Source organism: Topomyia yanbarensis, chromosome 3 (genome assembly GCF_030247195.1).
Source record: "Topomyia yanbarensis strain Yona2022 chromosome 3, ASM3024719v1, whole genome shotgun sequence".
Taxonomy (NCBI): Eukaryota; Metazoa; Arthropoda; class Insecta; order Diptera; family Culicidae; genus Topomyia; species Topomyia yanbarensis.
This window is the reverse complement of record NC_080672.1, coordinates 247,102,755-247,117,796: the sequence shown is the minus strand read 5'-3', so window position 1 is coordinate 247,117,796 and position 15,042 is coordinate 247,102,755.

Sequence of the window (15,042 nt, the reverse complement as noted above, 5' to 3'; positions counted from 1 at the left end):
TAGGTAGGGGGTTGCCCCCTGTTTTGCCCTTTTGTTGCGACCGCTGGTAATGAATAACAGACACCACATAATGCTTCCCTTGTGATGTCGAAGCCGTGCCTCCTTTTCCTGTTAGTTGTGGAGGAGAGCGATGTTCGTGCGACTTATCCTCCACAGTAAGAGTAGCTGGTGCTTTTGTATTCTTGACACTTAGGCGGGGAAGTGAAATACTACACCAGATTAAACCGATAAAACCGTTCTCAAACGTTAAAAATTTACAGCTTTACTTTAACGTAGTGATCAAAAGCGATTAAAGTGCTCTAAAATGCCGAGAAATCGCTTTGATTCCAATTTCTGTCTCGTTCCACTCAAAATTCACCACCCCCCAAGTCAGTGAAAATCTCCGGGTCAAAGCCTCTCCAGAGGTGGCAACCCTAGTCCTGGAATAATTGGTTGATTTAATGGCACGTCTAGCAGATATTATTAGAGCTGGAAAAGATGAACAAAGTATTCAGTTCACAATGTCTAGTTTATTAATAATAGTGGTTGATTCGATTTTGTACGGTATAATTATTTCTAATAAGTTGTTTGTAAATTAGGTAATATTTTCATGAAAATATTTAAGACATGGCGCTGCTTCGGTGTTGGCTAACGTGAATTTATATGTATAGGAAAGATATTAAAACTTGGGATTTTGCAGAAACTATCATATTGTAGTTGTAAAATGGATACACATTTGATGCAGGAAAAATATGGGAACAGTTTGTAGAAGTTTATTTAGATACCTACTTTAAATTTTTCAAAAACTAAACTGTTTGCGACCACACATTTTACCTATTGGTTTCCACCAAGAAAAGTTAAAACTCTTTTTCGCACAACTCTCTGTTTAACTCGTTTTGACAGCAGATTCCCCACTCATTGCAATCGGAATACTACCAGGATACCAGGTATATTTTTCAAATGTCTTCACATTTCATGAAAAAAGTCTTAATTTGTTTTCAACGACCAGGATTCTGAACCAGTTTTTGCTTTTGTGCCAGAATTCTGCCAGAAATCAGTTAGACATCCGAACAAATTGGCCTTCAAATGAAAAAACACGTCTTCACAACATTTCAAATGTCTTCAAAATGAAGACATGTCTTCACACCTGGCATCGCTGTTCTGAATCTCATTTCGGATGTAATTTACTGGGATAAGGTTATTTTATGGCGCGGACATGTATGTGTCGTCATAAAGAAGTTCTAGTTTCATGTATATTGCCGCCATATGTTCAAAATATGGAAAAGCGCACCCTATCATGTAATGTAAGTAGAAACTATATAAACTACTCAATAAGTTCATTAAAAAATAAGCATTATAATAATGTCAATATACGAACCATGAGACTTGTTCCAAAATATCACACAAAAAGCAATTTCACTTGTATTTGGGTCGAAGAACTATTATTTTAAGATTTTTATTGTGTACGATACTTATTTCACACACTGTATTGGATAGCTACACTTCCATCAAAAATATTTCAATGCAGTTTGATTTCGAATACCCAAAATCGCAGCCATGCGTCACCATCACAAATAATTTAAAAGTTTAGCTAGCACATAAGCTCCTAAGTCAATCCCATGTATATAGAGAAATATATAGAATAACTGACTTGCGATTATTGGCTTTATATATGTATCATATATTTTTTCTCTACTAAACGATCGGAGTGCTGTGGACATAGCCGCACACTAAAAAAAATTAAAAAAAAATTTTCGATAATAGAGGTTTTAACCTTAAGGTCATTCGCCTCTTCGAGTTAGAAAAATCTCTTATGAAAAATTTCTAACCCTATGTGCGGGGTCGGGACTTGAACCCAGGTGCGCTGCGTACAAGGTAATCGATTTACCAACTACGCTACGCACACGAAATTCAGATCTAGATGACTGATGAAGAGAACGAAAATATTATTTCTTTTGTCTGAGATTTAAAAAGGTTACTCCGTGGCATCTAATGTAAATGAATGATGAAGCAATCTCTCAGAGGTTAATTAATTTAGGATATTCCCGACAATCCAACAGCCATTTTATCCTGTTTATGTACTGGTAGTAGTCATGCGTTCTATGTAGTGTACATATTACCACAAAGTTTGTTTTGATAATAACCAATTATAATATTTACAAATCTCCGACCTTATTTGAAGTTTCAAATTAAATATTTTTTAATAAATATTTTCATTAAATTGAAATGACATGAATCATGCTTTATTCACGAAAAGATTTTTCTTTCGAACAAAAAAGATGCGACATAATATCTAACCTATTTCAGGTATGATAAATATTCTAGAACGACACACTACACTATTATTGATTTTATACTAACATTGAAAATGGTGATTTGATTTCATCGTTATTTATCCACAAATATCATTCCATCTGTCACAAATGGTGGTCCTTGTCAGAAGCTCTCTTAAAACATAACCTAAACTTCCTCCAACTTTTTAAAATCGATCTAAAATTGATCCAACTATATAATAACTATTATATTTCTAAATATCTTGCACATAAGAAATAATAGTGTGACTCCTATATACCAACAAGCAAAACGACCAAAATTTGATGTTTACATATAGATTGAATATACAACAACATAAGTACACCATGAAAAAGCAAATACCTATATAGTAAATTAAGTCGTCTGTATTAAGGAAAACATAATCAAATGAAAAGAACATCAAAAATCGCGTAATATACAACTATATCAAATGGTTACATTCGAAAGTAACAGTTACCTATTGAATGAAACAAACCGGATGCTACAAAACAATAAGTTAATGAAAAACAATAATTATATATACATTGTAATGGTCTATAAAAAAATTTCCTAATAAAATTGTTATTTCATTAATTACTTTCTTGTTCTACTTTTTCTTGATTCCTAGGACATATGATTAAATGCTATTTTTCCTTAAGGGGGTGGTCTGCTTTAAACACATTAAAAAGTGGGTTTTAGTAATACAGTTAACTTTCACTATCTCGATGTTCTCTAGATAGACGGTTATCAAGAAGGGTATGCACCGAAGACCCGTGAAGCAATGCCATATTGTAGATACAGGGATAGGTTGGTGAGATTCTACTGTGAATGAGAGAGGGGAAAATGCATTAAACTTGGACATCAATAGTTTTCAAAAAGATATAGATAAGTAAAATATAGGGGTGGTCACGGCTTGCCAGGACGTCCCGGACTGGCACATAGGGTGATCTACCTCGGGCCCGAAGGGAATCTATTAGTTGGGACCTGGCAACACAGTACTCTGCGCACAACCAAACAACATGTTCGATGCCGTGATAGCCGTTCTCACAAACACAATGATTACTTTCAGCAAGCCCTATAACTCCGCTAGCGAATGACGGATCTCAATAGTAGCATGTCTGTTATAATATACGTACATGGAACTATTGACAACCAGAGCTACAGGTCCCAAGCCCTGGTAAAGGAGGATGGTTGTGATGATCTGAGCCGCGGTCACCACGTAAAGCAAGATAGGTCATAACCCCAATTCCAAGGCGTGAAGCGACCCGTGCCGAGGGATGAGTGATCGAGGGGGTGAAAAAGATGCTCGATCGTTAACGGAGCCTGTGGGGTACCTGGGCAACCCCCACAGTAAGCGTCCCTTACCACGTTAATGCGGAGCTCTGGCGTGGCGGACATTTATTCTCGCGCTACTCGTGGGATCAAACATGGAGTCAACTAAAAACAAAAACAAACAAACGGAGGTGCCAAACCCCTTTGCTAAAGGTGGTTTGGCGAGGTCTCCCCCCGTGGGGAGAGTAGTTGAGCGACGAGTACTGCATCTGATAGCACCAGTGACCCCCCAGTATTGGTAGGAAATAGCCCTACCAACGCACTGGACGGGCCACTATCCGCGATGCGCAAAGTGGTGGAGCAGCTCGATTCAATAATCGAGTTCACTAGCGCAAAGCAAAACATAAGCAAGGAGTTAAAGCAGAGTCTCCTGGAGCTCCGGAAAACTGTTCGTATCGCAAGACAGAAACAGAAGGCTTATGCTAAGAGGGTGGAATGTCGGGAGAAGTCCGACAGAGAAACCCAGACAGTGGCCTCCAAGAGGAAGGGAAGAGAGAAGGTCGATACAGGCACTCAGACAGTGGCCTTCACCTTCTATGGAGCAGCCACGTCGCTCGAATCGGCGGCCGAGTTCCCCTCGAAGGGAAAAGGCAAGGGCAAGGGCAATCGTAAGACACCGTCGAATACGAAGCACCCTAGGAAGTCGCCAGGCGAGGGTGCAAAAACCGACACCACACGGCGTGCAACCGTTAAGGCCAAACGCCGTCTGGCCGAGGTAAGCGAGGGCGAGAGGGCAGGGGGCGTGAACCCCTGGACGCTGGTCACCAGGAAGAAGCCGGCACCGACACCGGAGGTACCGCGGCCCGCGAAGAAGGCCAAGGACAGAGGCGAGGCCTTGTGGTTAAAAACCGACAAGGACAAATACGCCGACGTCCTAAAGTCGATGAAGGCGGCCGAAAGCCTTTCGGCCCTTGGGCAAGATGTGCGTAGCGTGAGACGCACCAACACGGGAGAAATGCTTCTGGTGCTGAAGCGAGGCGCACAATCTAGTGCGGTATACAAGGCCTTGGCCCAAGAGGTCCTTGGTGAAGGCGCCCAAGTCAGGTCGCTAGGGGCGGAAATGACTCTCCAGTGCAAGCATCTCGACGAGTTCACGACCGCAGAAGATGTCGTCGCAGCCGTTAAGGAACAATGCGACGTCACAATCGAGCGGGCCTCTGTGCGATTTAGAGATGGACACTCTGGCACCCAAGTAGCCTACCTCAGGCTACTGAAGGCGGATGCAAAAAAGGTAACCGAGAAAGGGAAGCTGAAGATCGGCTGGTCGGTATGCCCTATTAGCATACCCCAGCCGCCTTCAGTGGATAGGTGCTATCGGTGCCTTGAGTCCGGCCACAAAGCCTACGAGTGCAGGCAAATAAGAAGAAACCGTGAACGTCACACAGCTAAATCTTAACCATTGTGCAGCAGCCCAACAGCTGCTGTGGCAGTCGGTCTCGGAGTCGAGGACAGATGTCGCCCTCTTATCAGACCCGTACCGCATCCCTGCCGGCAACGGCAATTGGGTGTCGGACGGGTCTGGAATGGTGGCAATCTGCACAACGGGTTCTATTGCAGCTGCTACGCTCCACCAAGGTGGCCAATAGAACAGTTCAACCAGATGATCGACAGGCTCTCGTCGGACCTAGTGGGCCGGAAACCGGTGGTCATAGCGGGAGACTTTAACGCTTGGGCAGTGGAGTGGGGCAACCGCTGTACAAATAGCAGAGGTCAAGCGCTAATGGAGGCGCTTGCGAAACTCGATACTGTGCTAGCTAATAATGGCTCCGCTAGTACATTCCGTAGAAACGGGATGGAGGCGTGGATTGACGTAACATTTGCCAGCCCGAGTCTGGATCCAGGCATGGAATGGAGGGTAGACGAAGGCTACACCCATAGCGATCATTTAGCAATCCGCTTTAGGATCAACTATGGTGTGCAGCATCCGAGGGAGGGAGATCCCTGTCAGGTACGCGGGTGGAAGTCCAATCACTTCGACAGCGAAGCTTTCACCGCGGCCCCGGGACTGGAGACCAACACCGACAGTCTAAGCGGGGATGCGCTGGTAGCTGTTCTATCACGCGCACGCGACGCCACTATGCCGAGAAAAACACTGCCAAGAAACGGCAGATGCCCGGTATACTGGTGGAGTGCCGAGATTGCAGCCCTACGGTCAGCCTGCCTCAGAGCTAGACGTAGGATGCAAAGAGCTCGCACCGAGGATGCAAGAGAGAACCGCCGTGAAGTGTTTCGAGCTGCGAAATTGGCCCTTAACAAGGCCATTAAAAGCAGCAAGAGAGCGTGTTTCGACAACCTGTGTGAGAGTGCCAACGCGAATCCGTGGGATGACGCCTACAGGATTGTGATGGCCAAGACCAAAGGGGGCTCCTCACCCCCAGAACGGTCTCCGGACCGGTTGGCAACGATTATCGAAGTACTCTTCCCGTCTCGAGCCACCTGCACTACGAGACAGTGCGGGCATGGCCGAAATGGTGGCTCCAGTGACGAATGAAGAACTACTCGCAGTGGCTAAATCCCTAGCAATGAACAATGCTCCAGGGCCGGATGGAGTTCCAAACAACGCTCTCAAGGCAGCGATCATAGCGAACCCGAACATGTTCAGGCTAACCGCAGAACACGCGATCAGCACGGTGGAGGAATGGATGAGTGCGAGAGGCCTGGAGCTCGCTCATCACAAGACGGAGGTAGTTATCGTCAACAACCGCAAGTCGGCACAACATGCAGTTATCCATGTGGGAGAAGTCGCGATCACTTCACAACGAAGTCTGAAGTCTCTCGGAGTCATTATAGACGACAAGCTGACCTTCGGCAGCCATGTCGACTATACATGCAAGAGAGCATCGACTGCTGTTGCGGCTCTATCGAGAATGATGTCCAACAGCTCAAAGGTGTGCGCCAGTAGACGTAGGTTACTGGCAGGCGTTGCCGTATCTATCCTCAGGTACGGCGGCCCGTCATGGTCAAGAGCACTGAGGGTAACCAGTTACCTACAGAAACTGGAGAGCACCTACCGCGTGATGTGCCTCAGAGTGATATCTGCCTACCGCACGGTATCACACGATGCATCCTGCGTGATAGCGAGCATGATGCCAGTTGGGCTGGTCATTCGGGAAGATGAGGAGTGCTTCGAGCTACGTGGAAATGGGGGAGCCCGCGAGCGCACCAGGGTGACCTCGGTCGCCAGATGGCAGCGTGAGTGGGACAACTCCTCGAAAGGCAGGTTGACCCACCGGCTGATACCTAGCATATCGAGCTAGGTGGGAAGACCCCATGGGGAAGTTCACTTCCACCTGACACAATTCCTGTCAGGCCATGCTGTTTCCGACAGTACCTCCACAGGTTCGGGCACGCGGAGGTCCCAGTCTGCCCGGACTGCCCAGGTGTAGACGAAACTGCCGAACACATACTGTTCGTATGTCATCGGTTCGACGTCGAAAGAAGAGCAATGCTTGACGTCTGTGGCTGGGACACAACCCCTGATACCCTTATTCAGCGGATGTGTCAATCGGTGGAGAAGTAGAACGCAGTCTCGGCTGCTACCATCCAGATTGCCAGTAGGCTACAGGTAATCTGGCGAACCGAGCAACAGACGACGGGCACGGCTAACTAGTGATTGGTTAGCTGGAGCGAAAAAGGCCAAGCGCAAAAAAGGGAGTGAATGGTCTGTTCATGCCGAGGCAGGTTTGGCGCAGCGACTGGCAACCGCGTAAGGGGAAACCCAGCCATCCCGAAGCAAGACAGAAGAGTGAGTGTATAGGCGTATAAGTGGACTGCCTCATGCCAAGACGGGAGGGTCATAGCGTAGTATGTTGGGACTTAGCTATCGATGCCTCATGGCGTGGCAGAGGAGTGAAAGGGTGAGCATCCAAGTCAGTCTCACACGGCATGTTAAGGGTGAGCACAAAAGTCAGCCTCACATGGTATGGTAGAGGCTAGAACAAAAGTAAGCCTAGCAAGGAATGAAAAAGGTCAGCACATGTGTATGTCAGAAGTGGGGCCTAAGAAAAATGTCCCACATGGGATGCCAGGGGGAGTGACAGAGGTACAATAGAGTGGCACGAACGAGAGTGAATCAGGTGATAGGGTGAGCACCCAAGTCAGCCTCACATGGTATGGGTGGGGCGAGCACAAAAGTAAGCCTAGCAAGGAATGAGTAAGGTGAGCACACAAGTCAGCCTTGCAAGGAACGAAAAAGGTGAGCACAAAAGTCAGCCTCATGTGGGAGTGTTTGAGAGTGAATCAAGGTGCGATAGAGAGAGCACCCAAGTAAGCCTCATACAGGACGTATGAACGCGTGACATTTAATACAGCCATCCCCCCAGAAGTAATACCGAGGGGTAGTTCCTGGGAGGAACGATGGCGGAGCCCAATGGAGTTTAGTCGGTGTTAATGACAGCGTCACCATTCGAGCCCGACACGCCCCCAGTGCACCCCGTGCGGTAGATTGGACCCTACCAATAGCACGTGTACTGGGCTAGGACGTAAAGGTCTTCTCCATTGTAACAAAAAAAAATACGACAGAGATGCGCGTCAAACGAGATGGTTGGACATGATCCTTGACATCGTACGAATAAAGTCCCGGTTCACATCCAACCCCTTAAACCAAGCATTCGTTGATACCTTCGGGATAATGGAATGTAGCCACCGTCCCAGATGCCCATTGCTCCATGAGGTTTGCCAACTATCGAGCGTCCTCTGACGAGAGATACTGAAAAAATTATTGAAGCAAATTGGTCTTTCGTAAGTGTCGCCTTCTAATGCGCCCACCTTGGCTAAAGAGTCCGCCTTCTCGTTGCCCGCAATAGAACAATGTGACGAGACCCAAACCAAGGTAATCTGGTAGGATTTTTCAGATAAAGCACTCAGATATTACCGTATTTTCCCCAGGAAATACGGTGAGTGCTTTCCAGGCTTCGCCGCACGGATGGCCTCAATGGAGCCGAGACTATCAGAAACGATGAAGTAATGGTCTGAGGGCAGGGTGTCAATGATCCCGAGAGTATACTGAATGGCAGCTAATTCTGCGACGTAAATTGAAGCAGGATCATTTTGTTTGAATGAGGCAGCAAGATTTTCGTTGAAGATACCGAAGCCTGTGGACCCGTCGAGAATTGATCCGTCAGTGTAGAACCTTTTGGCGCAGTCGACTTGATGGTATTTGTTATAGAAAATATTTGGGATCACTTCTGGGCGAATATGATCCGGAATTCCACAAATCTCTTCCTTCATGGATGTATCGAAAAATACAGTTGGATCAGAAGTATCTAAGAGATGAGCACGGTTGACGTTATACGTAGATAAATTGATGTTCTGTGCCATGTAATCGAAGTACAAGGACATGAATCGGGTCTGAGAATTAAGCTAGACAAGCCTTTCGCAATTTGCAATCACCAATGGGTTCAGAATATCGCATCGAATGAGCAATCGATATGAGAGGTCCCAGAATCGATTTTTCAGCGGAAGAACGCCCGCCAGCACTTCGAGACTCATCGTATGGGTCGAGTGCATGCAACCCAAGGCAATACGCAAGCAACGATACTGGATTCGCTCCAGTTTGATGAAGTGTAAAAGCAGAAACATCCGTACTCCCACACTGATAATATCGTTGTTTGGTACAGCCTGATTAGGTCTCCTGGATGGGCACCCCACCATGTTCCAGTTATTGTACGGAAAAAGTTGATCCTTTGTTGGCACTTCTGTTTCAGATACCTAATGTGACATCCCTAGGTACCTTTAGAGTCGAACCATACCCCGAGATATTTGAATGTTGAAGCCTGAGCAATAGTTTGATCCATTAATTGAAGCTGTAGCTGCGCTGGTTCACGCTTTCTAGAAAATACGACTAGCTCAGTTTTCTCCGTGGAGAACTCGATACCCAGCTGGAGAGTCCAAGCAGACAAATTGTCCAAGGTATCTTGCAGTGGTCCTTGCAAGTCGACAGCTTTAGGACCTGTAATAGAGACCACACCGTCATCTGCAAGCTGCCTTAGTGTGCAGGAATTGACAAGCATTCGTCAATGTCATTCACGTAAAAATTGTAGAGGAGAGGGCGCAAGGCAATCGTTCGTCCCTTTGCCTTTGCGGGAGCCAAATTGTGTATCTGACAGTAAGCCATTTGTTTCGACCCGATTATCGAGGCGAAACAAGATCATTTTTTCGAATAACTTTCGGATACAGGACAGCATTGCAATCGGACGATACGAATTGTGGTCGGAGGCTGGTTTTCCTGGTTTTTGGATGGCGATGACCCTCACCTGTCTCCAGTCATGTGGGACAATGTTACCCTCAAGAAACCTATTAAATAAATTCAACAAGCGTATTTTGGCAGAGTCTGGCAGATTCTTCAACAAGTTGAATTTGATTCTATCTGGCCCCGGGGCATTATTGTTACATGATAAGAGAGCAAGTGAGATCTCCACCATCGTAAACGGTGTTACGTTCGCGGTATTGTAAGACGACGCGGCGCGGTAGATTTTCTGTGCCGGGGCGGAATCCGGACAAACCTTCTTGGCGAAATCGAATATCCAACGGTTTGAATATTCCACGCTCTCGTTAGTACTGTTTCGGTTTCGCATACGTCGGGCCGTGCCCCAAAGTGTGCTCATCGATGTTTCTCTTGTTAACCCGTCGACAAACCGGCGCCAGTAACTGCGTTTCTTAGCTTTCATTAATTTTTTCATTCGATTTTCTAATATCGCGTACACTCGATAACTAGCAACTAACCCGTCGTTCCGGAAGGTTTTATACGCGGCAGCTTTCTCCGTGTACACGTTTGAGCACTCTTTGTCCCACCACGGGTATGGAGAACGTTTTTGGGTGTTCACGTCGGGTACTCGTTTCGTCTGAGTTTGAATCGCGGTATCGAGAATCGAGTTGGACAAAAACTTATATTCTTCCTTCGGGGGAAGTACCTGTGTTGAATCGATAGTTTTGGATATCTCGGCAGCGTAGCTCTTCCAATCAATGTTTCGTGTGAGGTCATAGGGAACATTGAGTGGTTCCGATGGTCTTGAACCAGTGGTGATTGCAATTACAATTGGTAAGTGGTCACTACCGTGGGGATCAGATATTACCTTCCACTTGCAATCTAACCGTAGTGATGTCGAGCATAAAGATATGTCCAGTGCACTTGCTTGCGCAGGTGGTCGAGGAATCCGTGTCATTTCCCCTGTGTTCAGAATTGTCATATTGAAGTGGTCAGAAAGGTCTTGAATTGTCGAAGATCGATTATCGTCGTATAGACAGCCCCACCCCGTACCGTGAGAGTTAAAGTCTCCAAGAAGCAGGCGGGGCGAGGGAAGGTGTTCAATCACGTTGGAGAATCTTCGATATCCCATCATGGCCCTAGGAGGAATGTAAATAGAAGCAATGCAAAGATCTTTGCCTTTGATTGTTGTTTGACAAGCGACAACTTCAATGCCTGGCGTCGAAGGGAGGTTGATTCGATTGAAGGAGTACCACTTTTTGATCCCTAAAAGTACCCCTCCATATGAGTCTTCTCGATCCAATCGGATAATGTTAAAATCGTGGAAATTGAGGTTTATATTAGAAGTTAGCCATGTTTCACATAGGGAAAATGCATCATGTAAGTAAGTTAGCAAGTGTTTTAATGAATCAATTTTGGGGATAATATTTCTGCAGTTCCACTGTAAAACAGTGATCAGATCCCTGATTCCGTCTTATAAGTTAGCCATTGAAGGATACGATCGCTGTCAGGAGGGGCCATTGTTCAGTCAACTGTTTTAAAAATGTTCTTACTGTTGGTAGAATAGCAACCAGCAAGCTTTTCAGAGGATCGGTAATGTTGAAAGCTGTGAATATCCAGTCCACAATGTCAGAAAATTTAAGGAATCTTGTTTTAGGCTCAGTTTCTGACTGTAAAATTGGAGCACTTGGGATTTTTGGTGCCCCGAGGAGTGCTGGGAACTCCTGGTTGTATCTCAATTTCCCAAAACCAGGAGGTATTATCTTGTAGCCGTCGCTAACCGATCTTTTGGAAGCGCGTAGTTTTAGCGCCACTCCTTTCGGCGACTACCGCCAAGTTTGAGATGCCCGGATGAGACTGCAAGAATGCCAGTCAAGAAAAGAATCCTTTCTTTGAAAGAATCTAGATCGGTTCAGCTAGGCACACAAGCTAAACCCCAGAACAGGTCCAAATACCCTAGACGGCTGAACTCCCCAAGAACCAAAGCTCACCTTCTAGATCCCACAGTCGAAACTCCCCATAGCCAAAAAGCTTATCATCACTGGCAGGGTAATGTTTGCCACCAGATCGCGCTATCAACGTGGAAGAGAATCTACCTAATTCAAATCTGCCACGCGGCAGAGAAAAAACGAACGAAACATAATCGGGGTGACGTGGGAAATATTTCAGTAAACTAAAAACTCTATCTCAAATACACTAACATGAAAAATTTACTCAAAACAAAACATAGTTACATTATTCAAGGCGATGTATTTTTTTTTAATTCTAGTTTGGTTTTTCTGTGATTACCGTAAGCATGCTTTCTATTTGTTCATTGTCTATCTACAGGCCTAACTCTATTGTGTGCGTTTTTCTTCTCTATCTATCTGTTCTTCTGTGTGCTTTCAAAATTCGACCCAACAGGCTAAGGGATCCGGAGCGGCAAGCGAGATGCAGCTATTGCTTGTACACCCGGGTGTTTTCTTTTTATAACATGTGCGTCTCGAGGGTGCTATCGAGAACGCCGTCACATGTGCACATGGATCTTTGATCACGTCATGAGCGTGGCCCGTCTGAAAGCGGGGGCTCAGGAAACTGACCGGAGGACGGTCTTAAATTTCACTTCAGGTCGTCTTCTCTGGACGCCACTTCACTTCTAGTACTATTAGAACGGACTCACCGAATCAGCTACTGTTGAATGAAGCCGATGATGCTGCTACTGCTGATGTGCGCGGGGGCAACGAGACGATCAGATGAACTGCTATCGCCTCGGCCGAATCTGACCAGCTGTTTCTGGTTGACGATTGCTTCGATTACCGGCCGAAAGTGATGGTTCGGACCGGCACGTGGACTTCAGGCGATCACCGGAATATTTGGGCACTTCCGATGGAGCGATGTGTTGGCGTATCGGCTTTCTTCCGACAAAACGTGCGCCGGGAAAATTTGTCCTTCTGACGGTTGCAGAGTGATGCGAAATACGGCAAGCGGGCGATGAACGTATTGGCGTGCGATCTGAACCGAATGATCCTATTTGAAGTAAAAGAAGCCTGGCGGTCGAAAGGGTTGTTAGCCACGTGTGTGGTCAGAATTCTAAGCACAATTTACCTTCTCCTATCGATTCGCACACAGAATCGGTTCGCACTTTTACGCTCTCTATGCACACGCACAATTTCTAACTAGTAAAAGAAATAGAAATTTATAACCTACTTAAATATCAGCCACGTCACGGCTTTACCTACACTGGTTTTCACGCGGGAAACAAATCGCGGCACTTCCACTCTGCTGAACGATTTGGGACAAAGTGATTAGAGCCTGTTTTCCTCAGATTAAGAAAGGGAGTCTCAAAGTACCCGGAAGTACGTCATTTTCTGAGAATTCTTCGGGATTACTCGGGATCTCAGATCATTCAACCATCTAGTTCGTTCTGGCGTAAGCAAGCGGTCTAGCTTTCCCTTTCCCTCAACTTTTGGTGCAAGGATTCTTCTTGGAATTAGTATTCTCGCAATCTCACTCGGGCTTGAAAGAAACGAGTGTGATCTTCGGATACAGAAACGGTTGGACTTATCGAAGATAGGACACATTGCCTAAATTTTGGCGGATGGAATAATTAGCTTTGATTGAAGTAATTGAAATGTGGATTCTATGTCTGATACTTGATGATCTATTTGTCGGATTGTGTGGGTGTAAATTATAGGCTTGGTGATGAGTTGAATGTATAAGTTATTATATATTCAATTCAATATATTTACAATCTTGACTTACTAGGAATGTACAACTGTTACAATCTTCGGATTTGTACCAGCACTTCCAGTTGATGAATTATTTTTATTTTGTACCCTTGTTTGGGACAACCTAGGATCCTTACGAGGAAGTTCAGGTGAGTTTTGATTAGGTCTTTTCCTAGAGTTTCCAAGCGGAGCCAAAGAATGCCCCTCGCAAGGGTCGTTAGAGGCGTTATCGTCAGTTGGTAAGAGAGCGAATGGGTTTTCGGAGATAAGTGGAACAGCTCTTTTAAGCATTTCTGCGTAAGAGCGTCTGGAGCGATCTTTGCGGATCGCTTCAGTTTATCCGCGCGAAGTTTGTACGTTGGGCATGTCAAAAGTGCATGCGGATTCTCCCCACAGTAAACACACTTCTCAGCGGGCCTACTGCAAGTATCATCCGCATGGCGTTCCCCACATTTACCGCACCGTTGCTTGTTGCTATAGTAGGTGGCCGTGTGACCTAGCTGCTTGCAATTGGAACAATTCATGACCCGCGGTACAAACAGGCGTACAGGTAAACGAGCTCCTCCCACTTCAACGTAGCTCGGAAGTGCAGATCCGGCGAAGGTTACGCGAAACGAGTCTGATGGATAGTAATTCCCATCTTCGATGGACTTTGAGTGCAATTGCTTGCACTCCAAAATCTTAACTGATTGAAGGTAGTTAGCGCTCTACTTCTGAGCTGAGTAAACGTCTTTGCCGCGAGAGCTTACGTTCGGAAGATAGTCCACAGACTTGTTTGAAATTACCTAACAGCATATTGCTCGTTGGGCATCGCCAAGCCCTGGTTTCGCCGCGCTTATCGCGTTGCTGGGACATTTTGACATGAAACGACGCGAAAATACCTTCCGCGTTGATTTTGCGAATGTGCCGAAAAAACCATCATTCGAAGAGATCCATGTCTTTGTTAGCACCAACCTTGGTCTGAAGAGAGAGGAGGTAAGACGCATCCAGTGTAGCCGAAATCTTGGTTGTGTTTTTGTGAAAACCTCTGAGCTCGAAGTGGCACAGAGAGTGGTCACTGAAAATGACAACAAACACGAAATCGAAGTCGAAGGAAAACGATACCCGATACGGATCCAAATGGAAGATGGAGCAGTAGATGTCAAATTACATGATTTGTCTGAAGATGTGTCGAACAAACAAATCATGGCTTTTCTAAGTGCGTACGGTGAAGTGATTTCGATTCACGAGTTAGTGTGGGACGAAACATTTGCTTTGGAGGAATACCGACAGGGATCCGTATTGCTAAGATGTTGATCAAGCAAAACATCCCAACCTTTGTTACCGTTGAAGGAGAAACGACTCTCCTTACATACTACGGCCAGCAACAAACATGCAGGCACTGCTCAGAGTTTGTACATAACGGAATATCCTGTGTACAAAACAAAAAGCTGCTAGTCCAGAAGCTCACGGCGGACCAGTCGAAGAAAACATACGCTAATGTGACCAAAACCGGGCAAAGACAAAACTCACCTGTACTGAAGCCCG